Raw genomic sequence first — 26,823 nt, 5'->3', positions numbered from 1 at the left:
GTTTAGTGTTATCTAAATCTAATTAATAGCCACATACATTGGACAGCATACCTCTGGAGAGTTCTTTTTAATGGAAGACAGGTATGGGAGCAAGATAATCCAACCAAAGTAACCAAGACTGGAAGTAAGTAGAAACAACCCTTCTATATTTCTTATAATAATTATAATTATTTCTTCAATAAGTACATATACACAAATATTGCACATCATAGACAAACCACCAGCATTCGATTATTATATATGCAAAGACAGAAATTATGCCACTCATGAACATTTTCTGAAAAACGTGCATAATGAGTACTCCAGCTGGGAGACAAATCAGCCAAATATGCATAGTTATAAAAAGTTTGCTGCTACAAATGAAGCAAATAATATAGCTTTGTCCAAAGAATGCCTTTATATATAGTGATGAAATAATGCATATGCCAAATGAGCCTGCTTTATATTTATAGTCAAAAAGAACCAAGATTGTGTTTAAACTAGTAAAAAGTGGGGTTACATTTTAGATCCATTGTAAAATGAAGAAACTTTATCCTCTGCAGTTGTTCCAGCATAAAAATCAGTTTAGGCATACTAAGGAAACTCTATTCTTACTGGTTTTTTTTTTTTTAAATAAAAACATATCATGTTTTCAAAGTACATTTTTATAATAATATGCATTTAAAAAATTCTTATAACATTGTGAATTTAGCAGGACAGGCATTATTATCACTCATTTTTGAAAGCAAAGAATGCTAAGGCTGTATGGGCCTAATCCAATACCACATAGTTAATAAGTGAGTAGAACCAGAACCTGAAGTGGGATTTTGGGAAATGAGTGTGTGCAGTTCTCTTTCTAGTCCAAATTCCTCCTCCTTTATTAATGACAATGATAATGAATATAATAGTGAGAAAATGATGGTGTTGATGGTTACAGTTTATAATCTCCATAGTCTTCGTAAAGAGATACACGTTTACCATAGTATTACCAAATTGGAGTTCCTTGTTGATTGATTGTATATTTCCATTGTCACATGTGGGTTTTTTTTTAAATTATAGTGTTCTTTTAAATGATATGCCATATTCAAATAAGTTTTTAAGGTACTGTGCTGTTTTTCCTCTCCCCATGCTACTTCCCTCATATATTCTGATTTGTAATATTCTCTTCTACATTATCACATTGATTTCTGACTCTGGTCTTAGTAGTCAAATAATTTTTTTAAACCTTATATTGGTTTAGTTTTGCACAATTTATTAGAGGACTCAAAATATAAAAATCTATGTCAAATATTTTTATAATCCACTCAAATTAGTGAGTTAAAAATTTACATGTACCTACTTTTCAAAATTAAATGCAACTTTAACAAATCAATTATTAATTGGAATTAAAAAAAATTCCCAAAGCATATCATTTTCATCCTGGCTATTACACAGATAATTCTCTTTTTAAGGAGGGCTTTGTATCATTGCCATTTATCATTGTTCAATAAGATTTAACATTGTTTTGCATTATGTCTGTTCTGATACAGGCTAGTAACGTTAATATCATTAGCAAATTGAATTGAAATAATTAAGGAACAGAGACTATTTTGTTATTATACTTAATAATACAATCATTTTCCCCATAAGAGTTTCCTTAATTTTACTCTTTGAAAAAAATATTCTGACTAGTTTTAAATAATGGTTCATTTCCTAAGAAATCTAATAAAATCTAATTGCTTAAAAAGTATGTTTCCTGAGAATGTGTAAAAAAAAAGTGTTCTAATTATGTTTCATGTAGAGATTTATTGAGTGTTCATATAATTATCAAATAATGAGACATTATGTTGGTATTTCCCATAGTGGAAATATTTACTTTGTTCAAAAATATTATCTTGAAAACACTTGCATACAAGAACACTCTTTAAGGGGTTAGAAATCATTGAAACAACATTAATGAAATCAAAAAAACACAAAGTAGGTAAAAAAATCATTAAGTAATAAAAGTCAGGCTTTCATTATGTTTAATATAACAAATCATTCTTTGCCACCTACATTCAAAAAGGGAAATACAATTAAAAATGAACAAAGAAGTGGGGAGAAACTCTAATTTCACCAAGTTGGCAAATTGAGCTACTTTTCACTTTCTCAGTTAAAAGAAAAAAATATATGTGTGTGTGTATGTGTGTTTGTGCACACCTACAAATATGAAACAGTAAGTTTGTAGCTGTATTTATAAAATAAAAGAAGCACCAATTGCTTGAAATAAAGAGGGAAGCTGTGGGTAGAAAATGCAGTACAGGAACCCATAGGAAGGGTGGCTCAGATGTTGACATGTGTTTATACAGCTTAGAACTTTGATGCCTACACAAGGACTGTAGGCTTGTCTGTGGTCTGGGAGGGTGAGCAGTGGAATTGAAATCCTCATATTGATCCAGAACATTGCAAGTAGTACCATGTAGGGACTACAGAATAAAGAACTACTGAAGCACTTCTTACAGCTTCAGGACAGTGCCGGGCAAGTGTGTCTTCTCCATTCTAAGCTGAAGACATAAGCCACTGAAAACAAGCCTGAAGTACAAGGTATGGTGGATTCAGAACTTAGAATATCTTGAGGGAATCCTAAGCCTAAAAAGTAGCACCATTAAGGAAACAGGACCAAGCCCAAGGTCTTCTGAGATGCCCTGTAGAAACAAATGTAAAATGCTGCTCAAGGACAATACCTCATATCAGGTCACCTGTGAATCCCACAGGAAAATGACATGAAACAACTAATTTTTCTCAGGTCCAATATGCTTCCCTAGCTCCCAAATACATGTTTGCACTAAAAACATCTGCTAATAAGCCAAAATTAAAAATTAAGAAAAAAATGGGATCGATTGATATACTCTCAAGAAAGTCAGTGGCAGACAAAACGGCTAGAAGAATTGGCACTCAGTCACCCCAACAACTTGAATAATAGAATAATTAGTTTTTGGACAGTACCCAAAAACTAATTTAAAAAAACCAAAGATATGAAAAAGAAATATAAGCTTTAATGAAAATAAAACTCATTCTGAAAAAATAAAAAGATTTGGAAAAGTACCTAGTGAAATGTCTAGAAATAAGATATGTAGTCATTGAAATTAAGAAGTTAGTATATACTTTGAATAACAGATTAGGATAAAGTAGATCATAAAAGAGCGTGTACTAATATGCAAGAGTCTAATGATAGACAAATATTCCCAGAGAAAATTCATTCCTCATGAAACTACACTCTGGAGCTAAGACCATATTTCCCTCAGACCTTCCACCTTACATTTATAGGGATCCAGAAAGGACTCAGGCTCAGCAGACTATAATCTGATTCCCTAGATGTTCTCAGCTTCATCACTAGTTTTCAAGAGGGAGTCACGTTTTCTCTAAGAACCTGTTAGACAGAGATCAACACCTATCACCATGACTGGGGATTAAAACAGACTTCCCCAGACTTCCTCAATTTAAGTGGCACAGATCAGACAGGAACTTTCTAATAAATCTGCCCCACCCTCCAAGAGATTAGGAGTGTGTGTTGATATACACCTAATGAATCCATAATAATTAAAAGTAAAAAATACTTTTAAGGAGTGTATCTTGCATTCTGGGACCATGACCACGCCTCCTAAGACCATTTACCCCACCACCAGGGTCCAAGAAGGAGACATGCATTCATAATAACATCTGACATTCCCAGATATCCTCAACCTAGGAAGAACATGGGTTTCAGCTTGCTTGAGACAGTCTCCATTTAAGCTTGTTGTCTCAGGAATTATGATTAGTGCCCTCTTTACTCCTAAAAGTATTTAAGAATGATTACCCTACCTAAACCTCATCAATGCATCCGTTAAGTCGGCTTCTTCCCCATAAGGGCTCAAAAGTCACTTCTAGGTAACACCTAACCTCCTGGACTTTATGCCATCTAAGGATCAGCATATTCTCAATTTTCTCCTCTTCTTCGACCTCTTAAATTGTGAAACCCATCCACTATATCCTCTGAAATGTATGAATCACTATTGCCCCAATTCCTTATTATATACTCCCCTGCTTCTCTGAAACCCCTGAAAGCATGGTTCTCCTCTGAGAACATTGCTTTCACTGCGGCCTGATCATGTGGTGACTACATTTCTACTTGGTTGCCTACTAGAAATTTCAAACTAACACATTCAAAAGTGAATTCCTGATCACATTTTTTTTTTTTTTTTTTTGAGACGGTGTCCCACTCTGTCACCCAGGCTGGAGTGCAGTGGTGCCATCTCAGCTCATTGCAAGCTCCGCCGCCCGGGTTCACGCCATTCTCCTGCCTCAGCCTCCCGAGTAGCTGGGACTACAGGTGCCCGCCACCATGCCTGGCTAATTTTTTTGTATTTTTAATACAGACGTGGTTTCACCATGTTAGCCAGGAGGTCTTAATCTCCTGACCTCGTGGTCAGCCTGCCTTGGCCTCCCAAAGTGCTGGGATTACAGGCGTGAGCCATCGCGCCCGGCCCCTGACCTTATTCTGAAGTTTATCCTTCGATAGTCTCCTTCTAAGGCTTAGTTCAAATTCTGGAGTCATATTTACCCCTCAGTTTCTCTCTTATACTACATGCAAATATGCCAACAAATCACTCAGACCCTACCTTCAAAACAAATCTGGAGTTTGAATATTTCTCCCACTTCACTGCTACCCCTCTGGTTCCAGCTATAATTTCTTTCTCAGATTTCTGCAATATCTACCCAGTCTTCCTTTTCTCCCTCTTACCCTTTTTATGATACTCCCAACACAACAGCCAGAGTGATCCTGCTGTAAGTTACATCATGTCATTTCTGTGCCCCAGGACCTGAAATAGCCCCTCATTCACTTGAGTAATAGCTTACTTCCTTGCAAGGTCTCACACAACTATTCCAGTTACTCTCTGACTTAACTTCCACTTTTTTTGCATTCCCTGATTCAACTTTAGCCACATTGACACATCTTTTCTGAATGGCTGTTGCCTCTGCTTGTAGTGCTCTGGCTTGGATATTCACACAGCTTCCTATCTGCTTTAATTCTTTTGTCGACATCACATACTCAATGGGGTTTACACTGATGACTATTAAAAAGCAGCACCTCAAGGATTTTCTCAACCTCTCATCCTACATGACTTTTTTTTTCTATTGCATTAATCACTCAATAATAGACTGAATAATGGCCTCTGAATACATCCAGGCCCTACTTCTTTAAATCTGTGAATGTTACTTTATATGGCAAAAGGTAATTTGCAGATGTAATTAAATAAAGGGTCTTGAGATGGCAAAATTATACTGGTTTATCCATGTGTGCAGGGCCCCAAATGTAATCACATGTGGACTTATAACAGGGAGGCAGAAGGATATTTTAATAAAGAAAAGGAGAAGATGTGATGATGAAAGAAACTGGTTGGAATGATGTGAGGAGGGTGTTACCAGTCAAGGAATGCAGCTGGCTTCTATAAACTAGAAAAGACAAGGAGGCAGATTGTTCCCTAGATTCTTGTGTCTGATGTTTGGCCTTCCAACTGTAAGAGAAGAAATCCTTATTCCTTTAAGTCACCAAATTTGTGGTAAATTGTTACAACAGCCATAGGAAACTATGAGTCAACCTAATGTATAATTGGCTTATTTATTTTGTTTCTTAATGTTGTTTTCTATTCTCTACTAAAATGTATGTTCCAAGGGGCATTTTGTTCACTGGTATAGTCCTATTTATCAGAAAGTGCTTGGCACAAAGCAGCTGCTTGACAAATAATTGTTAAAGAAATTTGCTAAAATCCCAGTGCTTGAAACAATGAAACATCCTACTTCCTACTTCTCTTCTAGATAGAATGTTCCACCATATATTTCTAGAATATCATGTTTCTTATTTGATTGTGCTTATTCTTTCAGCACTGAACCTATATTCAGCCTCCTTAAATCTAGTTATTTTCAATTCAAGCTAAAGATTTAAAATTTCAAGCACATTTAAGTTTATAATTTTGTGTCAATTATTTTAAATTCAAATAGCCTACATTTCTCTCCATTGGTATTATCACTTTAATTTTCTGTTTCTTAATTACTTTAATAAAATACATATCTATGAATGATATCTTACCAGGAAGCCAAGGCAACATACTCAAGACGACTCCTGTGGTTGAAACTGGGTAGGAACACTTGAACCCATCCAGCTACTGCCTGATAATATTCATTAGATTTTCCATTATGACCTCAGGGCATTTAAGAAAACTCTAAAATTCCATGTAAGACATTTTAAATTTCCTGCAACAAGGTATCAATAACTAATTTAATATTTTTCTCTAAGTATGATAATGCTGCTTAAAATGAACACTTGACTGGAAGAAAAGGGCATTATAAATAGAGCCCAAATTTAAGAATATCACTGTACAATATTAATGAGGTTGAAATTCAAACACATATAACTAAAGACAGCTGCATTATTTTTGAAAAATATTCTTTCTGTAGGGACTCTAATAAAATTTCTGAAACTGTGTAACAGAAAAAACACAATAGACAGCTGTGATTCTGGTTGTAGCAGAGATCTTCAACAAGTTATTTTTATAATTTCATTTTTTTCTGATGTTTTCATTTTGAATTTTTGAATGGAAATAAATTATTTGTATTTGAGAAGCCAAGTGGTTTACATGAATTATTTTGTGTCTTTCTCATTCACTTCATCTTCTCTGCTAATCAAACAAAACTTATTATTTTTGTTTTTACTTTCCCACACTTGCTTCTTGTGGATCTTGGCTTGAATGTCCTTTCTTTGAATCTGCTACTAAACATCTCAATCTAAGTCATTTCATATAATGTCTCATTTCTCTCATTCTTTTCATATCATTGCCTATTTAAAAAAAAGCTAATACTGCATTTAATAAGGGAAACACTGAAGTTTAAATACTCTCTATGGTTCTTAACACTACAACATAAACTATAACACTACAAATTGTTGGTTTCCATTTTACAGTGGAAATAACACACTTCGAAAATGTGCAGTACTGAATTCAATGCTAGCTGCACTTCTCATTAGTTACCTAGTGTTAAAAAAAGCGACTTCAATGTAATGTCTTCTCTATCAAGTGTTTTTCCACCACAAATCATTAGTTTCCATGAGTGCTATGGTCTGAATGTTTATATCCTCTCGAAATTCATATGTTGAAATTTTAATCCCCAAGATGATGGCATTAGGAGGTGGCACCTTTGGGAAGTCATAATAGCATGTGGATGAAGCCCTCATGATTTGGATTACTGCCCTTATAAAAGAGGCCCAAAAGAGACCCCCATCCTTTCTACCATGTGAAGTTACAGAGGGAAGATTGGCCCTCACCATACACTGATGCTGCCAGTAACTTGATCTTAGACTTTCTAACTCCCAGAACTATGAGAAATAAATTTCTGTTGTATATAAGTCACTCAGTTGATGGATTTTATTATAGCAGCCTGCATGAACTAAGACAATGAGTTCTACCTGTTCTGTTAAATTAGTACCATAGTACTCTACACCCAGCATACAGACATTCTCATATTTGTGCACAGGTAGTTTGTTTGGGAAATAATGACAAGGGGCACAGAGAAGATGGGAAAGCCCATGCTGAGTTTCTTTCTTGAGTTGGTAACTGCTGTGGGTAATTAAGGCTCAGTCATACCAAAAGATTTTAAGAAAACACAAACCGTGTACTTCTGAATTGTCTATTTGAGGGAGCAAAATGTGGAACATCTATTCATTAGCTTATGGCCCCTTTGGTCAAGAGTCACCTCATGGGATAAAGATGACTTCCCCACATTTTCAGATTGAACATGCATAAATGAGAGGTATCCGGAATCAATGAGGTTTAAGTGTTTGTCAGGTTGCACCATCTTGAGCATGGTTGCCATAAATATGAGTGAAGTTAATTTGGGTCCAGCAAATATTAGGTGAGGCACAAGAGGTGTCTGTTACAACAGGGGTGTCTAGAAACTAGTACAGATTTGAGCTTCTAATATCACCTAACACATTTTTATGGTGAATGAATGAAAAGTGGAAGCCAATAATAACTAAAATATGGAGTTATTGTGAGGTTAATTGAAAATGTAACTAGCAAACTGAAATATACTAGAAAAAGCTATACTATTTTTTTAGTTTGAATACTTAAAAGAGCAAAGTTTTCTTTTTTGTAACGGGTTTTTAAAAGATCTTAAGCCATATTCTATTGTATTACAGAAAAACCTACTGTAAGTCAATTCGAATAAGTTCAAAGGAGTTTATGCACCATTATGAAATCAGTTGCGGTGCAGGGTGGGTAGATATGAGACCATCCTCTCTTATGAGAGTCCATAGAGTCTGCTGCTGTGAAGTTATAGAGGACATGTTTTCAATCTGATATCTATAGGCGTTCCCAGGCTTCAAAATCCTTGCTGTTTCTATAGTTCACTCTCATTGGATCCTTGAACTTCTTAACTGGTTCTTTCTCTCAACTAAGGTCTAACACTTTATTGGAAAAACTGGAAAATTTGTTTTGTTTTCTCCAAAACATTCTGACCCCTAGAGGATGTGGAGAGATCACCTCCCACTTCCATCCACTTTCAGCATCCCATGCAGTTACCCCTGCACAGCTTTATTCTATCTCTGCAAATCCCCAGAGTCTGACTTCCCTTACTTTTTCTCTAACCTTTCTTCATCCCTGCTTAGAGACAGTATCATTACTATTCTTGGTTTGGGAAAGGAAGGACTGGAGGGCAGGTGGGTGTCACTGGCTCTACAAGTAAAGCTTTCTGGAGAAAATTATTACTGTAATGCCTAGGCTGAGAGATAAGATAGACACAAGTGGAGAAATTCCACAAAGCCCAAAGTAGGAAAATTCATCAGTTACTGCATTAACGTTTTATTCCATTATACCTGATTATGTATTATTACTTGTATTCCAATACTGAACAAGAAGTATGACAAGTGTAAGATTCAGTCAGACTATTTAATGAACTGAAAGTTTTCTTGTGACATATCACACCTGTTCACAAGTATTATATTTTGAAGCAGAGGAGTTTAATGTAATATAATTAGGATAGAAATAGTTTATAGTCTCATTATTTTCTGTCAATATATACACATTGGTAACTATTCTCAATAATCTATTTACTATTATATAGGTAAAACTATAGGTTAATAGGAGGTATTCATAACTTTTTTTGTAGTTTGCTGCAGTTAGTCTAATTTATAAATTAGCTGCTTGCAATATAAGTAAATTAATATTATTTTCATTACTATAGATTAGACCAACATAAATCTTGATACCTCTTTTTTTTACATTATTTTACATTTTTTAGCTAAAAATTCCAGAAAAAAATCATAATGAAGTTTTAACAGTACTACTTGGGGTGATTAGGGTTATTTTTACTCTATTCATGATTTTCTTTATTTTCTAACATTACAGTCATACATCAGTTAATGACAGCAATATGTTTTGAGTAATGCATCCTTAGGCTATTTCATCGTTGGCCAGACATCAGAGCATGTACTTACACAAAACTAGGTGATATGGACTACTATACACCTAGGCTACGTGGATAACCTATTGCTCCTTGGCCAGAAACCTGCACAGGTAGGCAATTATACTATAGGCAATTATAGCAAAATGATAGGCAACTATAACACAATCGTAAGTACTTGGGTATCTAAATGTAGAAGAAGTACATAAAAATAGGATATAAAAGATTAAACGGTACTCCTGTATAGGGCATTTACTATTAATGGAGCAGTCATTGGAAGATGCTCTGTGTGATTAACTGAGTGAGTGATGAGTGAATGTGAAAGCCTAGGACGTTACTGTACACCACTGTAGACTTTATAAATTTTGTACACTTAGGTTACACTAAATTTATAAAAAACATTTTTCTTTCTTCAATAATAAATTAACCTTAGCTTACTGCAACTTTTTACTTTATACACTTTTAAAGGTTTTTTTAAAACTTTTTGACTATTTTGTAATAACTCTTAGCTTTATACAGAAACACATTTTAGAGCAGCATAAAAATACTCTTTCTTTATATTCTTTTCCTATAAACACTTTTCTATCTTTAAATTTTTAATTTTTTTATGTGACTGGCAGTTCAGTAGGTTTGTTTATACCAGCATCACCACAAATACATGAATAAGGCATTGCACTACATCATTTGGCTGTAGGAATTTTTTAGGTCCATTATAATTTTATGGGACCACTATAGTATATGGAGTTCATTGCTAACCAAAATGTTGTTATGTAGTGCGTGACTGTATTTGTCTTTTTCTCTTTTTGCATTGAATACATTACTTTACTAATTTAAAAAATATTACTTAAAATGCTTAGCATTTGACCCAGCAATCCCATTACTAGGCGTATATGCCCAAAGGAATAGACATCATCATATTATAAAAATACATGCACGTGTGTGTTCATTGCAGTACTATTCATAATAACAAAGACATGGAATCAACCCAAATGCCCATCAATTAGAGACTGGATAAAGGAAATATACTACATATACACCATGGAATACTATGCAGCCATAAAAAGGAATGGGATCATGTCCTTTGCAGGGACAGGGATGGAGCTGGAAGCCATTATCCTCAGCAAAGTAATACAGGGACAGAAAACCAAATGCCGCATGTCCTCACCTATAAGTGGGAGCTGAATAATGAGAACACATGGACACAGGAAGGGGAACAACACACACTGGGGCCTGTCAGAGGGGGAAGGAAGAAAGAGCATCAGGATAAATAGCTAATGAATGTGGGGCTTAATACCTAAGTGATGCAGCAAACCACCATGGTACACGTTTACCTATGTAACAAACCTGCATGTTCTGCACATGCATCCCATAAATTAAAATAAAACTAAAAAAAAAATAAATAAAATCTTATACTCGTATTTCTTGTAAATTTACTTCTGGCCTTTTCCCTTTTTCCCTTTGTATCTGGCTTCTTTATATTCCCATTTCCCAGTTACCACAACTTTTCTAAGTAGATATGTCATCCACCTGCATTCTCTGCAGTCTGCAGCCACATTGCCCTCTCATGGCTTATGTTTTTAAAGAGAATGTCTGTGCTCATAACATTGAATATGCTGATGAGTCCTGGTACTCAGCAGGTTGAGAATCCCCTGCCAACATCTATTGGCAGGCACCGTCCTCTCCATCCTCTCAAATGGCTCTGCTCACCTCCCCATACCGACTGAAACTGTCATTTTCACGAAACCCCATTGTTGCAAATTAGCTGTTGCTGGCAAAAGTTCACAGGCTGTTTCCAGGCATTAATTTATGATTTGTGCATCTATTTTCTCCTTTCAGACTAACATAGATAGAAGCTCTACTGAGTTTGAACCCTTTCTTATCTAGACAACTTGACAGCAAAAACACATCTATGTTGGTTTTTTAGCAATTTCTATATCTGAAAGACATAATCACAATAAACAGTAAGTATATCTTGCTTTCTTCCCAAGAGTATTCATTTTATTTATTGCATTGATTGAGTTTTATGAACAGAAAGGAAGTACTTTATAGCTAGGTTTACCTCCACTGTAATACTAAACAGTAGAGGATAGCATTGATAAGACAAAGGGTGGAGATGAGATCAAGATGCCAACATCTCTTCTATATCACTTATTATTCTGTTAATCATTTAGGGGCCTGAAAAATAAAATTAACTAATGGAGTGGAGAAAACGGAATCTAATGGTGGTAACTCTCACTAACTTTTTTTTAACTCCTTAGGAAATGGCTTTAAATGTTACTACTTGCTTGTTATAACTTTTTAGGCAAGAAGGAAAAAAGGAGAAAAAGGGAGAAAAATGGGGGGGGTGGATACTATGAATTAAAGAATGAAAGATTGATCAGATTATTTGAAGGGAAACCTTATTATATTCCACATGCTGAAGCATAGGTTTAAGACAATCTTTATGTATCATACTATACAAAAATGAGATAACCATGCAAGCTTTCCCCCCTTACATTCACAGTTCCTCCCAGAATCCCTGCAGGCATACAACAGATGTTCAGTAAACACTCTGTTGATGAGAACTCTGGGAAGACATAGCTATTCGACGAACAAGCATCAGAATTTATCATTTGAAATTATCAACTCAAAAATTCTTTTATTCCTCATACATATTCTGCTTATGTATCAAAAATTATCATAAGAAACCAAGATTTCTCAGAACATCTGAGGTCAAAATGGCTTATAATGTTAAAAGAAGTGGGGTCTCAATCTATACTCAGTATCTCCCTCTCTTTTATCCATACACATATGGACACTTGCACTTCTAAGAAAAAATGAATTTTTTAAACTCACTCATTTATTAAATTGATATGTATTAAACCAGGTAATGTTATAACATATTCTGGATATAAACATGAGCAGGTGAGACGGGCCCCTGCCCTCACAGAGCTTATGTTCTGGTGAGGAGCTTTAACATGACCTTGGTGTTGGGATAGGAAGGAAAGCTGTCACATTGAAAGTGATGGTATAGATTCAAAGCCACCAAATGATTGAATACTGCTTCATCTTTGATCAGTAGGGATTGATGCTAGTTAATACGTTAGCCACTACACTTTGTGTGCTAGAATTAGATTACCCCACATATCTAAATTATTTAATGTATACCATTTAAACAAACTAAGTGTGAGAATGCGATTACCATAAATAATGTTGTCTATTCATTTTATGCAAAGTAAGAACATATAGTCTCCATTAATAAAATATTTTAATAAGGATAAAAATGTTGTATATTCTCATTGGTGAATGCTATGAAAATAATGAAATGATTAATTTAAATGCAAGATCATTCTGTAATCTTATTTACTGTGCCTCATATGTATTCAAACAAATGTTTTAAATAAACATCCTGTCCAGCATGTGGTTACTTTGTAAGAGTCATAATTTTCCCTAAAGTTCTTCAGCAAATTTCTTCTAATACGGAAGTGTGCCTTATGGCTTTGCATAATAATCACAGCAAACAAAAACATTATTCCTTAGGCATATGTTATGTGATGAGAAACAGCCTCCTATATTCCCAAGTTAGGAGAAAAATACTCACCTTTTTGCAGGTGTAAGTTAGTACTGCCAATTTTAAATGAAGCCCGTTTGAAGGCTGGGTTATACATAAACCATTAGTATAATAGCGCAATTAACACTACTCCCAGGATAGATGAATAAATTGCTGATTCAAGATTTTGTAAATGCTCTCACTAAGTACAAAGTAATATGATACATATTATATAAGTCTATCTATATGATTATGTGAATAAGTGTACACACACACACACAAAAACCCAACATATGCCATTAGGTAGAGTTTTGCTAATTCTCATATAGTGATAAATGGACAAGTAGAAAAAAATTCTCTATACTTTATTTATTTATTTAAATTATTAAAGTAGTCTATCTTTCGAAAGGGAGTTTATACTTTGGCTTAATATATCTTCCCCAATCATAACTTAGGGGTTTTATTTTATTTTTTCTCAATGATTTGTGAAAATAATAAAGGCCAGTTGACATTGTGAAGTATGGCACCAGTGGTTCTTATAGGGTGATGGTCTTGTTTATGGGGGGAGCAGAAACCACATCTATCAGAAGATGTATGGATGAGACAACAGATTGTAATTCGCAATCCTTTCTTTGGAATTCTGCCTCTATTTACAAAGGAGGCATCTAGAAGCAGAAAATACATGCCTGTTTTCTCTAGTGTAAAATCTCAAGGGAATCTTCTGTTTAATAGACAATTTCCTATAGTAGGAAGAATGAAGCCAGCATTTTTACTTCTTTTAATAGGCCTTTGTATATGATATAGATGAGTGGTAAATTAGAAAATGAGGGACTGAACAGTCTACTGGACATCAATCTGGAGCTGTGAAGTGGCTTTATCTACATAAAAGAAGAAAAACAACACTTTGAAAGACTAGTAAAAACAACTAAAGCCTTTCTCTATGTAGAGATTATTAGTAGAGAGAAAAGAATCAATAATAGTACTAGAACTGTGCTCACTGAATGTTAAAGGAAACAAATATTGCAGATGCTTTCTGAATGCACAATATCAAGGCAAGTATAACCTGAGTGAAATAATGGACTCCCTTGTGACTAGAGTTGAGGCCTGAGAGCCATTATAATGCACACATGAAAATAAATGTGAATTTATTCCTACCACAAGCTAGTAAAATTATACATTCTCTTTATATATCTGTATGAATTATATGAGGAACAAAAATCATATTGTAAACTGAAAGAATTATTTTTGGAAATTATGTGCTCTTGTTTACAAACTGTATTTATGACTTTTTTTTTTCCCATGGAGACTTTGTTTTGTGTTCTGAGTATACTTTTATTGCTTTTGTTTTATTTTCTTGGTATATTTTCATTGTTGATGACAAGAGTGTTGCACATGTTCAGAATCTTTTGGAAGGGATGAAGTTTTTGTTGGATATATGTCCCTAGCTGTTTCCCATGCATAAAGAAAATTGTTTGATTATGCTGATAAAATGAAACAGAACTAAATCCCTGACCCTGTTGGTAAGAGAAGAGAGATGAGAATACTAATGAAAAGAGTCAGAGAATGGAAATGTACTCAAGAGGAGGCCCTGGGCTCAGCTCTTAAGAGGACTAAGGAGAAAGCTGACAATGAACAAGGGCTCGCTTTTGTCACCATCTGTTATTGGACATTCTATCTCTTTCAACCTGACATGCTTTTCTTTCCTTGTCTGTGTCATCAGAGAGATTCTACTTGACTCTACCAGCCTTTCTTCCATTTAGTATGGCCACCTTCTTTTTTCTTTAGGGACAATCCCAGTCTAAGTGGCTTACATGGGGCTGAACTCACCACTTAGTTCCAGAGATCAAACAGATCTACCTTTGATTGAGTACAGTCATAAGGATTAGTTTAGGAATGGGTCAATCCATCAGCCAAAAAATAAAAGTTGGTTCTAAAACTTTTGTTGGAACCATCTGGTGCAAGCCTCTTCCTGCTGATGTACTTGATCTGGTAGCACATAAGCCTGGACCTTTGAGAACCATAGAGGAGAATCCTTCAGAACAAAGCCCATGAAGAATCACAGCCAGGTTATAATATATGTAAGAAAGACAAATTCCTGGTGATATTCTTTGAACATCGTGATCCAGCTGTTCTTGAGGTTACTCCTGGAATATTTCAGTATTGTAAGCTATTCATTTCTCTGTTTTAAGATAAGCTGAGTTGTATTTACTTTACTTGTAACCCAAGAATAATGTTAATATGCCATAGAACTGATGCAAGTAATACACGGTTAAAATGATAGAAATGTATCCCTACATAAGCAAAAAAGCAAAGTAAAACAAAGAAAAACTGTTGAAGGCACAGGAAGGTGAGAAAAATTAGGGAGATAAGTCAACCTTTGGATAAAGGGAAGACATGGGGCAATTGCTCAATTTTGCAGTTGCTAGCTTGAGGGTTTTTAGACTCTGCCATATGTGCTGACTAAATCTCTAATAAAGCCTACAATCTTTCTCATTTTGGACAACCACAACTGCTGGAAAGTAAGGGAAAACTCCCAGAAAAATGGGAGTTACATCTAGGGAGTCCTAAGTTCTATGGAAAAAGTATGCAAAATCCCTGGCGGGCTCCTAAACCATGCATTTTGTGTGAAAAATTTTAAACATCCCAGCCAAGAATAAAGCACTGAACTGAGATTTGAACTGCCATCAAAAGATAGTTTGTAATTTAATACCAGCCTAGTTAATTGATGACTGAAACAACCAAAATCAATCCTGTTCAGGGAAATATAATAGAATCTATAATCTTCACAAAGTAATATTCACAATATCTAGAAGACAAAACAGAATTATTTAAAAAGTTTTAAAAAGCAGAAAAACAGGACTTATTCCTTAAAAATGATATTTAGTGGTAATCAATGTCAACATACAACACTTTTTAATTAGCACAGAGTTTAAAATATCTTGTGATTTGAAAAAAAAAGCTTGTATAAATGAAAGAATAAGAATGCTCAGCAGAGAAATATAAATTAAAAAAACAGCCCAAATAAATTGTAATGAAGAAATAAGAGTATGATTTCATTACAAAAAAACGATATAAGCAAACTGGGTAGAAAATCAAGTATCTTTTATATAGACTAAGAAGCATCTCTTCTTCTGGCAACATTTCCTTATGATCAGTGTATTCAGGAGATTAGTTCATATTTGTTATATTCTTAATTTAATGCATAGTGAATTCAGCATAATAAATATATTAGTCTATAAATGCACTTCTAAATTCTTTATTATTAAGGAGAAACTTTACAAATAAAATTAAAATTCACTTACTTCAGAACCTGTCATTTTAACTTTTTGCTTTTTTTTAACCTTTTAAGCTAATTTAAATTTATTTTGGTACAAAGTAGTAGAACATATAATAGTAATTATTTTCAGGTGAAGTCAGAGAAGCTAATTTAAAATTGTCCAAAAATATGGAGGGACTTAAATGGTGATGTGATTTCTCTGTCATATAGTGCAGACAGCACTTTTACAACATTGCAGAAAAAAATAAATTTTAGTAGTTTCATGAGAAAAGCAAAGTACCCTGGTTATAAAACATGTATGCATTAGAATCATGCAGACGGCTGTATTATTTATTAGATGAGTGCATTTGGGCCATTCCTTAGCTTTTTTGAATCTCATATAGCTCATCTGAAAATGGAGGTAATGATACCTATCTCCAGTAGTGCTAATAATCCAGCTAATCAAAACAAACAAGCAATCCCCTATTTTTCAGTATTTTTCCAATTTCTATAGTGTAACTGCTTGGACCATGACCCATTTCAAGCTAAAAACATGGAATCTCTGAAAAAGGAGATGGGAAGAGACGTATCCAATCAGTTCTCTTAAGTGGGGGTAAGCTGGCTTCAGGGCACCACCACATCCCTCAAAAGAGTGCCATGAGAATTAAATGATGTAATACAGTTGAAGTGCTTAGCACAGTGACTGACATAAAATAAGTCTTCAGCGAAAGGGGACTTAATGATGATTGACTGGTGAAGAGTTTGCACAACACTGCACAGAGCACCATGAGATGTAGAGGACAGAATTTATCTCTCTTTCAAATAACTTATGGATGTATTAAACACATTCAAGAGGACCATTAGAAGATGTATCCTCATTATGATCATAATTATGACCCACTTTACTTCCAGTCATTGTATTAAATATGGTTACCCTTTTGAAAGAGTTGGATGAGAATCACACTGTGAAGAATGAAGTAAAACTCTTGCCAATAATAGCATTTAGTCCAAGTTCCCAACTCTCTAGGCACAAGAGATTAATTTTCCATTGTTCCTTAGTTCTTACCAGACTTTCTTTGACAATTTGGTCATAAATCAAACTTTTTTCCCATTGAAGTAGCTGATTTGTCTGCTACATTTACCTTATAGAGTTGTTTATCCTAATTGTTACCTTGCTGTTCTGACCCATGGCTATAGATTAGGCTGAACAATTTGTTAGTTTTCCCAGGTCTTTTCCAGTTTTAGCACTGAAAGTCACATGTCCTGGGAGCCCTCTCAGTCCTAGGTGAATTGGGACAGTTGGTCACCCCAGTATAGATAGATCTTCAATTCTTCATTGCATAGGTGGTTAATAAATGAAAATGGTGTCCTCAAAAACAGAATAATCAGGATCGTTCTTATGTAGTGGCTTATTGAGTAAGGAAAATCATCAAAATTAAAAATAAGCTACACTTCCAAATGATCTATGTCATAATTGAACCGAAGCACAATCTTCTGCGGGGACTTGATGAAAATTCCCAGCTGCTAAGGCAAACAGTGGGAAACAGGATTTTATAATGTTGCCAATCAAAATGGTCCTCCCATCCTAGAATTAAATATATACCATTCCATAAGAACCGGCGTTATCTTTACTTTATTATTCCTTCATTATATTGACTATTTAGTGTTCTTGCTAATGAGGGTTTTGGCAATTACCCTTACCAGTTTCTTTTCTCCTACTTTAATGTTGATTATTTTCTCAAGGTACTTATGACCACATTAACTGATACTGAATCCCAGTGTATATTATCATCTCTCATGATACAATGTAGACAATAGTTTAAGCCTGCCTTATTGGCAAATGATAAAAAAATACTATTCTTTAAATTAGAAATCAATTCAAAAATAAAATAAGGCAAGAATATTTTCTTCATCATAGTATACCTAGCAAGCCACTTCCCTGGTCAATGCCATCGATAAATTGTTTTATCTTTTGTGAGAGAAATTAAATCTGTCTTTGCATTACTGAGGTATATTGCAATAGTAATTCCAGTTTCAACATGGGGATTTTAAAACGTATCCACTTTTTGTCTAGGGTTCATAATTATTAGAAAGATACAATGACATTTGATTTGCTCATAATATAAATCAGGCTTTCCGACATTTCCTTTAATCTTTATATATCTGCTTTTGTTTTCATCTTCTGACTAAGAACAACTGATAAATATTCTGGTTCCCTTTCCTTCTACAACACAGTCTTCGCTAATTCCCCAGGGATTCCCTCAAGGTGCCTCCATTTTGGAATGATTTACAATATTCATCTTCCTTCTTTGCCAATGACTTCAGTATGCTGCCACACCTCCATCTGGTATGGGAAGTAGAGAGCTGTTCTGTTCAAGAATGCTGAGCAAAGGAACAGTCAAAATACTCACTCCTCCCACTGAAGGAAAAAAAAAGGTAAAATTTATTAGTCTACTGAAAAACAGACAAGCTGCTAGAGATTTTCAAAATTCCAGCCATACTGTTGAAATGGCATTTCTTTGATTATGTATGAATCATCACTTTTGTAGAGGAAAAAAGGAGACATACATTGAGTATCACACTTTCTCTGAGATGATCTAATAGCTCAGTAATTCCTACAGCCTGTCAGTTCCTTCATTAGAAGTCTTCAATGACACACAATGGATCATTTATCTCAGCCTTCAGATTGGGTGATTGTCAACAGGACCCTTGAGGTTTTCTGAGGTACACCTGTGTAAATGGGAAACATTTAGGTAGCAATGAAATCATCTTAATCATTAAAAGGGAAGCAAAGATTGAAAATTGACCCTTAGGAATGGCTAATTCAATAAATCTCTTGACTCTATAAATCTGTGCTCATAGGCTGGCTGGCTCTAAAGAGAATGGTAGTAAACTTTTATTTCCTCATGACAAGGCATTACTTAAAAAGCATTGAAGCATGCAGCAGAAATTTTAGAATATTTTTGTGTCCAAGGGAAACCATCTGTCTATTATAAAACCAAATAGTTAAAATATTTGATTTATACATACATGTGTACATGCACACACACATTATATTAATATATAGATGATAATAGCCAAGGGCGATTGTGTGATTCAGTATTTTTATGTTTTAAAAATTCAGTTGCATTATCTGCTCAATGAGAGATCCAAAAATTATTAAAATAAAAATAAAAGAATTAGCTCACAGAATGGGTCCAGAACTTCAAATATAACTATGAGGTAAAAAGTATAATTCTACCATTATACAAGTATATAAGATTTACATTATAGCTATAAAAGTACAGTAAGTTCTCACTTGACATCATTAATAGGTTCTTAAGTACTGCAATCTGAAGTGAAACAATGTATGATGAAACCAACTTTACTGTAGGCTAATTGATATAAACAAAGTTAAGTTCCTATGGCATATAGCTGGTCACAAAAACATCATCGAACTTTCAAATGAAGACCAAAACACTGTTAATACTAAACACTGAAATAAATGTGAGCCATACATACACTTAAGAAAGGTTAATAGAAACAAGCAAGATAATTATTTACCCAGTTATCCTAGTTGTGAGTCTCTGGTGGCATCTTTGTTATGTGGGAGGAAACCAGAGTAAAAACAAAATGAGATTATGTTCTAAATACTGGTTTTGAAAAATCATAACTAAACACTATTACACATACACTTATATAACCATCTGTAAAATTAAAAAGATACTGTGTACTGATGCACAACATATGATGTTTTCTACATCATGCTTGGCTGTCTTTCTGATTTTCTAACAGGATATGTTGTATTCCATGTTGTGGCTAAAATACAAATGTTTAATTTAATTGCTATGAGTGGAAATTTAAATCATGTATATTTTTATGTAAGAATTGCCCTATATTTAAAGGAAAGCCTATTTCAAATTTTGATACTGCCAAATCATTAGGTTGGTCCAAAAATAATTGCAGTTTTTTTTTTTTTTTTTTTTTTGAGGTGATGTCTCACTGTGTAGCCCAGGCTGGAATGCAGTGGCGGGATCTCAGCTCACTGAAACCTCTGCCGCCCAGGTTCAAGCAATCCTTCCTCCGTCTCCCGAGTAGCTGGGATTAAAGGTGCCACCACCACGACCAGCTAATTTTTGTATTTTTAGTAGAGACGGGGTTTCACCATGTTGATCAGGCTGGTCTCGAACTCCTGACCTCAGGTGATCTGCCCGCCTTGGCCTCTCAAAGCGCTGGGATTACAGGTGTGAGCCACCATGCCCAGCCCAATAATTGCTATTTTTTTCCACTAAAAGTAGACAAAACCACAATTACTTTTGCACCAACCCAATACTCTCCAAAGAGGTTGCATGACTTCAGAAATGTATAATATGGATGACTTCTACATGTCCTCCTAATCACTGTGCATGATGGATTCTTTTTCACTTTTGCTAATCTGATACATGATAAATATCTCAAATATAATTATGTATACTTCTCGTATTATTATAAATGCTGGAGATCTTTATGTGTTTACTTAATATTATGATTTTTCTATGAGTTATCTAAATTTACCCTTTCAAAATTGTTTTAAACTATTTATTTAAAAATGAGACCCTGACTACCTGATTTTCGACATAAAATTTGACTGGGTATATATAGTGCTGCTGTTCCTTTACTACTGAAAATGGAGGATAAAAATGCTAGTTCAACTAGCATTCATTTGTTAAAAAACAAACATTTATTGAGCATAAAGTCTTTCCTTATATACAAATAAAAAAAGTCTTTCCAAATATACAAATACAAAGCACTCTAAACTGGAACTAGCTAAGCCACTCTTGAAGAATTGAATCTTCAAATTAATTAAAGAAAAGTAACTATTTAATTCTGTGAATTGCATCCTAGAACCTGAAGAGAAGCACAGTTTTCACCGTCTATTGGTGTTCTGTGGAGATCATTTGCAATGGGCAGATGCTGAGGCTGCCTTCTGCCTTCATTGAAATGTTACTGCTTTCCAGCTTTCTCCTGTATGTGTCACACACTGCCTCTTCTTTTGTCCTCCAACCTTCCCCTTATCATGAGATTGCTGGGCCCTTTGGAAAACTCTAACTGTATATTAATACATTCTTCACTACCCTACTATCCATTTATACTTCTCCATTGCCCTTTGTATTCTAATAGCTGACATTCTAAGGATTACCTTCTGCTGAGGTCTGTGATGGTTCTCTCATTCAAGTCTCTACCAAGAAATATCTTTAAATCTTCCAGATGTGTTGATCATCTTCCCTATTTATCTTTATCAACCGAGTCACACTGACTATTTTACTATCCAAAAATTTAGGCAATTCATATTTTCATTAACAAAAAAAACCCCAGTTAATATACATTTTATTCCCTTATAACCAAGTATATCTTCATATATTGCATTCTTTTTCTATAGAAAGTGAATTATAACATTTCTAAGGTCTCCAAAGTAGGTTTAATTGTGCTCTATATTCCCCTTTCTTAAAGCCACAAAACATTCATAAAAGTTGTACAACTTAATCTACAGTAACTTTTAACAATATAACATTGATTTAAAAAAAAGAAACTGTAGAAGATTGGATATACACTAGAATTTTGAAATTTGAATATTTTTGTCTGTACAATAGAATTTGAGAGGGAAAATACAGAAATTTTTATATTTCTGCTATTGCTATAAGATTATGTTTAGAAATTTAACAAATTTTTCAATATATGAATAATATCCAGGTAACATTAATTTTTAAAAGTTGTAAAGCAAAAAGATAATCTAAAATAGCCTACCACTTAATCTACAGTATCCACAAGTAAGTAGAGTATTGTTCCTGATGATAAAATAGGCTAATAAAATCACCTGGTATAACTCTTTCATTGTTACACAGATGAAACAAAGCCATGTTACCAAAACACCAAGGGCTCAGTCTAGTTCCTGCTCCTTGCCACCCAGAAAGCCAATAACTGACACCATGAATGTTGCCTGAGAAGAGGCTTTAGTTGGGCAGATGAGGAGATGAGAGATCAGTCTCAAACCCATCTCTTCAGCCAACTAAAATTAGGAGTTTATATAGCAAGGAAGAAATGTAACAATGTATGGCAAGACAGGAATTGGAGAGAGATAAAGAAGATGGGTTGGCCAATAGGTAGCAGGTGGTCGGTTAGGCAATCATGAAGGCTGAGGGCTCGGTCTAATGTCTCATTGTCTAGACACAGTGATCTGGTAAATTCAGTTCCTAGATACTATCTGGAAAGCCTGTTGGTTGATTTCCTGAGAAAGGAACTCAGACAAGACAAAAGTAACTTCTCAAGTTTTAAGACTGGGACAGTCAATTTCTATGCTTATTAAAAAGAAACCATAAATGTCAATGGGACAATTGGGCCAGTTTCAGCCAGAGTAGCTGGGGTAGGTTTGGTAAACAAGTGGAAGGTAAAAGGCTGTGATAGGGGTACATGTTTGTTTAAGTCCTTTAAGAAGCAGACACTAAGGTGGGGTTAGAGGTTGAATAAAAGAAAGGATTTATTGGAGAAAACACCCATGAAGAAAAAAATGGGAGAGAGCCAGAGGAGGAGCTGGAAGAGACAGTGAGAGCTATCAGATGGCAATAACAGTCCAACAGCTGTGAAGAAGAGTATGAAGGAAGAAAAGTTAGATAAGTGGATTCTCTTACTGAAAAAGGATTCTAAACAGTTTTGGTCAAGTTGATAGCAGGTCCTATGGCCAAAGTTGCTCATCAGAGGTGTTCTATAACTCCTAAAAATGGACCTGCCTTAGAATCCTTGCCACTTTCAGCCCTTTGCCTAAGATTAGCCTATGGGAAGCATGGCCTCTGTGTGAATTGGTGATGGATTCAAAGCACAACATCTGGGGTCCCGTGTTAATTACGCTCTCCTCAACAGAAGATCTGAGTGGTGGTGCATCTTCATGGCTGCTAGAAGGTACCTCTCATTTTTATTCTATCTTGGAAAAGTATCAATCCAACAAGTCAAAGACAAAGTGGCTAAAGTCAAAGCCTAGTTGGAAAATTGGAGTTACATGAAATAATCCAATAATAAAGAAAGAGAAATTAGGAACTCCAAGATTGGACATACAATGGTTTATATGGGGCAGCAGGTGATTACCACTCTGGAGGTAAGAGTAAAGGAGACATTTTCAATGGTCTCCATTAAAGTTTATATGGGTGAACTTGCTTTGCTTTCAGAAAGTGGAATTCAATAGATAGAATAAGTGAGTATTGTCACTATTGGGAGACTTTTAAGATTCCATTCTAAATGCAATCCAGACCGAGCTAACCTAATGAAGAATGATCCTATCTAAATATTTTTATTTTGCCATTTAGTGAAATCGAGTTCTTTTCTCATTTATTTGGCTGTGATTTTGGAGTAGTCAAAAGTGATGGGAGTGGCAGTAGAGCAGAAAAGGGAAGCAGCGGCCTAACGTCAGTTCTAGGTGTAAGTGGTAGTAAAATGGAGCTACAGTCAAATCTTGAAAGATTCTTCATAGTAATAAAAAGAGATAGGTTCTTTTTATTCTTAGCATGCTAACCAAGCACTCTTTTCCTGTTGAGTGGAAGTCACTGCCACAACATGAACACCAGGACCCAGAGTTATGTTCACAAGTTTAATTATTTTAAAAGACACCAAAACATCTGTGCTCTGCCATTTTACATTATATTAATTTAAGATGACAGCTTCTTCAATGAGACAAATTTTTTCTTCTGTTTTACTTGCATACTGCGCCCCCATGGTAATTATTGTAGACATTATTTCACACGGGGTGGTCCACAGTTATTTAACACCTTATATCGCATTGGGATTTCTGGATAAGAACTCATTAATTAGGTGGACAGAAGAGAACTGTGTCTGTAATAGTGGCAAAGAGCCAAGGCTTACTCCTCCCAGGTGTTCAGAGAAGTTGCTAGAACCTAATCCATCTTCAGAGGATGACTAATATAGGTTCAATGGAGGAAAAAACTGACATGAAGGAATGCTATTTCAAATCATCATTAAAAATAAGATGAATTTCATTACTCAGATGAAATTTGTTTAAATAAATCTTCCCAAGGAGTTACTAAACAACATCCTTGGAGTGCTTCCAATTTTGGGCTGATACAGCTTCCTGGAGAGTCCCGTAAATGTTTTGAAAGATACCATTTAAAACATGTCATTTTATTATATTTCAGAATGTAATAGCAATGAAGGTATTCATAAACTGCACTAGAACTGGCATTCGTTTGGAGAAATTCGAAGGCCTTTTATGTCTAGGGAATGATATTTTTTGAACAAGAAATATTTTCACTCACATGTTTCCCTTTACTGGGGTCTTTTTTTTTTTTTTTTTTTTTTTTTTTTTTTTTTTTTTTTATTTATTAAAGGCAGAATTTATATTTGAAGAACTTACAAAGGACAAAACTCCAGGTACAGGTCACTTTTCCATTTTTTTCTACCAAGTACATTAGGAAGAAAAGAAATTATGCAAACTCTTCCAGAAACTGGGAGAGAAGAGAACATTTTCAATCTCAATTTGTGAGGGCGTAATTACTCTTGTAACAAACTCAGACAAACATGCAAAAGGAAAACTAAAGCCTAATATCCCCCATGAATATAAATACATAATTTCTTCAGATTTTAATGAATCAATTCCAACAATATATAAAAAAGATAATACATATGATCAAGTAGGTGTTATCCCATGGTTACAAGTTTGGTTTAATATGTAATTCATCACATTAGTAGGCTAAAACAATATATACTGGGGTCTTTTATACATCTCAAGTTGTATGACTTCTTGCTGTCAATGTCTGTGATGTTTTGAATCAATTTTTGTTTGAAGATCAGGAAAACAAAGTTTAATTCATAATGATTCATTTTCTACAGTTTTTTTTAAAGATGTTTCTCTGAAAAATAAGGCTTTTACCATGACTGAGGTTAATTTCTATGAAAGGTGGTGATAGCCGTGAAAAAAAGTGAAAATTGTCTGATCAGAATATAGTCTGAAATAGTCTAAAAATGAAATTTTGCAATTGTTCAGATTTGTATATCATGTAAATATATTTTAAATCATAAACCTTATTAAAATAAAATACGTTTTAGAAAATCAAGTTAAGTTGCATATAAGTTTCAGCTATTGGGAACCTTAATAAGTACTGGCACTGCCATAGCAGAACATGCACAGGGACAAGACATTGAATAGGACGAGGGGATAAAAGTGCTTTGGTTTTGAGGAATATAGTTTTATTATTTGCCTTACATTGAAGATATAAAGTAACATGTTATTGAAATTCTACTGTGAGCAGACATTTATTCTTAAATCTTGTAAATGAATCAAACATTAGGAAAAAAATGCTCTGCCTGGAAAAATGCCTAATACTGAGGCTCAGATGTGTATTTTCTGCTGCTTCATATTTTGACAATGCAGTACCTGAAATAGGGATGTGTGTTATTGTCAAGGGACATGTATCCTTGTCAGCCTCTTTTTTGTCTTTTTTTAGTCTTCACTATGCCATGCTTGGCTACCAAAATGAAAACTGTAAAGAATTAGCTATTGCTTTCCAAACCCCATGCGTTTTCCAAGTATTTAAAAATAAAACGTCCCCAATTTTTATGACTCACCATTTTCAGCATTTATTAATTATATTTTGAGGCTTATTTTTACAAATGAAGAAGTAATACAAAAAACCCATGAATTTTATGAATAAAACTTCTGATTCGCCCTCTTTTTAAAGTGCAACACTTGAAAAAGAAAAATAATATTTGCCTTAAAGAACTCTGCTCTTTCCTTTTGAAAAAAAGCATCAACGTTCATGTTGCTAATTTTATTTTAAAACTGTATAGCATCCTATCATCGTTTTTTAATTCCTAGTTGAAGAGATGCTCTGGGTTGAATTGTCATTGGCTAATAACACACATATTGAAATCAAAGTAAGCTAAAGGGTATTCGTCAGATATGTTCTGCTTTAGAACTTATGGAAGCAGTAATCTTTGCTAAAGATTACAGAGAACTCTGGGGATCAATAAGATGAAGGTTAAGGAAAATAAGAATTGTATTTTGGGGTAGAAAGGCACAATACTTCTTTTGTACTTTGTCGTATATTAATTAATAGACATCTGGTGAACTCTCACTAGGTTTCAGACACTGTGTAGGCACATATTTTCTCTAGTAATGAAACTAAGAGAATAAGAATGTGTCTTAATTGGTAAGTGTATAGATGATTGATATAATACATGTTATAAATCATGAAAATTTATTTTTTGACTGTAGCGTTAAAGTAATTTTTTCTATATATGTTCAAAAATTGAATTGTTTTCATTGTAAATTTACTGCTTGATTTCTTAGGAATTAAGAATAACATTTTCTTTCCATTGAGCATAAAAAAGGGGAAAAAAGAACAACATTTGATATTTATTATTTTCCTGAAGTCATATTCCATTTTGAGTATTATCATGTAATGTCTACCAATCATTATTGGCATACTACTACTTTTACAAAATAATAATAGAAAAAATAGAACCAACTTAGATGACTGACATTACTGGATTTCAAGACACACTATAAAGCTACAGTAATCCAGACAGTGTGATACTGATAAAAGAATAGAAATAGAAAAAAACTGGCAATGGAACATAATAGAGCCCA

The sequence above is a fragment of the Pongo pygmaeus genome, chromosome 3 (assembly GCF_028885625.2).
Source record: "Pongo pygmaeus isolate AG05252 chromosome 3, NHGRI_mPonPyg2-v2.0_pri, whole genome shotgun sequence".
Lineage (NCBI taxonomy): Eukaryota > Metazoa > Chordata > Mammalia > Primates > Hominidae > Pongo > Pongo pygmaeus.
This window is presented reverse-complemented; position numbering follows the sequence as displayed.